Genomic DNA, 3496 nt, shown 5'->3' with positions numbered 1-3496 from the left:
AATATAGAGTCAGCTTGGAGATGAACCTCTAGGCTTGCCCATAGGGGAATTATCAATAATACCTTCATTGCTGGGGGAAGACCATCTCACCGTGGGTGGCACTGTTCCCTGGCTGGGATCCTGGGCTATATGAACAGAGAAAGGGAGCTGAGCTGAACCATGTATCCCCCACTCTGCTTTTTGATTGTAGATGCCATGTGACCAGTTGCTTCAAGTTCCTGCTGCCCTGATTTCCCCACCATGGTAGACCTTACCCTTCAACAGTAAGCCAAGAATAAACACTTTCTTCATTAAGTTATTTTTTATCAGAGTATTTTAATCACAGAAACAGAAAAAGAAACTAAGGTAACAGGTCAAGTTCCAGCTCTTGAGACAATATTACGTTATTTTTATAAAGGTTAACCACCATTTGCGCAAAAGAATAAGTTGATAAGTAATATTGTTTTGTGGACATACTTTTATACATGTACTATTGTAAATAGGTTTATTGTGCCATATAACATATATGTTTGTATACACATACATTTATTTTGAGGATGTTGAGGGTAGATCCCAGGCCTTGTATGTGCTAGGCTCTATCACTCAGATACATCTACTGTTCTCTGTGTGTGTGTGTGTGTGTGTGTGTGTGTGTTTGTGTGTGTAGGCCAGAGGTCAGTGTTGGTTGTCTTAATCAATTACTCTCCACATTACTTTTTGGAACAGGGTCTTTTCCCGAACCTTCAGTTGGATTGGCTGGCCAAGAAGCCCCAGAGATCTACTGTCTCTGTATCCCCAGCATTGGGATAACAGACATGAACCACCATTTCCAGATTTTTTATGTGAGTCTGGAGGATTTGAACTCATGTTCTCATGCAAGCATATAACCTACTCAGCCATCACCCCAGCTCCATTATAAATACTTTTAAAAAGACCGGGAGCTAATTATAGATCATTTTATAGTTCCTCTTGGTACTGTCATGACTTTTTCAAATTAATAGGTAATAATTATCTCATCAGAAAAGGATCATGACTATTCCTTTGAGAATCAGAAAGCAATTTCAGAAGCATCATTTCATGCTTCTGTGGTCTTAACGTACATTTCTCCATGTGGGCCTATAGCTGAGGTAAGCAACTGTCAGTTGAAAAAGAAGATGAGTTGGTGCTGTTTGACCCTTTATCTAGGGAGATGTGAAGTAGATACTCGCCCCAGATAGGGAACCCATGATAAAACAAATAACAAATATTGCTAAAGTCCAACTTGGTGAGCCAATGAGTTTTATTGGGGTTACTTAATGGGTGAGAGGTTACATATAAGAGCAGAAATGACTGCTGTGTCATCAAAGCCCACCCTAGGATGAGGTACAGCTCACAGAGGCTAGAAATCTGGAGCTCAGTACACGGAGTGCAGATGGCTCATGAGGTTGGAGAGTGTCCTTTCCAGGAAGCTTGGTTGATCTGAGTCTCTTCTCGGTAGCTCAGCTGCTCATCTCTGCCTGTTTCAGGCTATGTGGCTTGCCAGGGAGTGACTTTCAGTAATCCTTACTATTTATATCCTTTTGGGAAGGGAGAAGCCCAGTGATTCTTGTAAGTTTTAGGAACTTCCTGAAACTATTTGTGTGGTTTCTTCTTTTCTTAATTAACTTCCCTGCACAATGGAATGCTCCAATCTGGGGAGGAAACTGCTAAATAATACTTCGCAGTTAACTGGATGATCCCAGCTTCTTTTGCAGAAAGATACCCTACCTTCATGTAGTTTATAAACAACAGTGAATTAAACTTTTACCTGCTGGACCATGGGGTGCCCACCTAGATTCTTTCTCCATTTTTCCTATCACTCTTCTTTCTAACTAGATGTCCTTCGACACCTTAACTAGGAAATCACTCAGGGTTTTAAAAAAATGTACAAGGAATCATTCTTCCCTACAGCATGTCCCTTTAGTTGAGTGCCATTGTTCTCTGGGAAGCCCCACATCCTCCTCCTGTCCCCTCTGTGTAGAGGTAAGCATGGCTCTTCCTTAGGCTGAAGCTTTCCACTTCTACTTGGGTTCCCCATGAGACTTGATTAGATATCAGTATCCATAGAGAAGGTTAGCCATGTTTAGCTAATGCACATATTTATAAGCCCTCCTTGTATTTCTGGCTCTTTCCTGTTTAGGTACTGTCTACTACCCCTAGCATTTGGAGTAGAGGCTCTTTGGTGGCAGGTAAATGTGTTAGCTGGCTTCCTGTCACTGTAACAAATGCCTCAGACATGGAGATTCCAGAACCCACTTCCCTGGTGAGAAACCTTGGCGTCTGGAAGTCTGTTTGCTTAGAGAATCACAGACAGTACTCTCAGTAGGGCAGCGGTTGGGATCTGTGAGAGGAGAAGCGCTTATCAGGCTGGATTCTACGATCCCATTATTACTACGTTTCTAAAGTCTGTCCTGAGAAGGTTTATGTGTAGAGGTCCTCTGTCCAGCACAGACAGCTTGCTGAGTCTTCACACACACCTAATTTCCTCAGCTGTCCGAAGACTCATCTCTTTGTAAGAATTCAGATGACAGAGTATCTCACACTGCAATTTACTGAATCAGAGGAACTATCACCAAAGAGACAGAGGAAGCCAGCCAGCTCTGTGTATAGCATGTTTAAGCTTTTCTGAGTCTCTCTCTAATTAGTGCAATTCTCAGAGATAGAATCATGTGCTGGGACCCAGGCCTGGTTTGAACCCAGCTTTCTAGCACACTTGGGTATCAGCTGTGTTTAAAGCCATGTTGGCTTTAAAAATCCATGCTGCTTGGTGAACAGAGGAACATAAAGGAGTGACAGGGCTTGGGGTGTGGCTCAGTGGTAGAGCATCCACCTGTAATCTCCCAATAAGTGCCTGGGGGTGTGGCTCTATGGGAGAGCATTGGTTTAGCCTGGAGCATGGTTGGCCTGGGCACTGTAAAAACAAACCAAGGAGATTCCTAAAATGTGAAAAGCTTAACATTACTTAGTGCTACTAAAGTAACTTCCACCATAAGATCCATCAAGTGAAGTCTCATGAACTTCTTCTCCTCATGTCTCTTGTGAGATGGTCATGAGTCCCTTAAGTGTTTTCTGGATTGAAGGGCCTCAAATAGACAAAATAAAACCTGCTATTCCATCCTGGGGAGAGTCTCAGTACATAAAATGACTGCAGAGCAGAGGGCTGAGATGGTCATCTGAATCCATATGAAAAAGCAGGCCATGATAGCAAATCCTTGGCATCCCAGCACGGGTGAGGCAGAGACAAGTATCTCTTTGAACCTGGCTGGCCATCTTAAACTTAACCCAGGTTAGTAGACAACCTTGACCCAAGAATTGAGGGTGGGAAGCTCTGGAGTAATGACATTGAGTTGTCTTCTGATTTATACATGCACACACACACACCACACACAGAGAGAGAAGAAAGAAGAGAGAGAGAGAGAGAGAGAGAGAGAGAGAGAGAGAGAGAGAGAGGAGAGAGAGAGGGGAGAGAGAGGGGAGAGAGAGGAGAGAGGGGAGAGAG

Source organism: Grammomys surdaster, unplaced genomic scaffold, assembly GCF_004785775.1.
Source record: "Grammomys surdaster isolate TR1022 unplaced genomic scaffold, NIH_TR_1.0 189, whole genome shotgun sequence".
Classification (NCBI taxonomy): Eukaryota; Metazoa; Chordata; class Mammalia; order Rodentia; family Muridae; genus Grammomys; species Grammomys surdaster.
Note: the sequence above shows the minus strand (reverse complement) of the source record.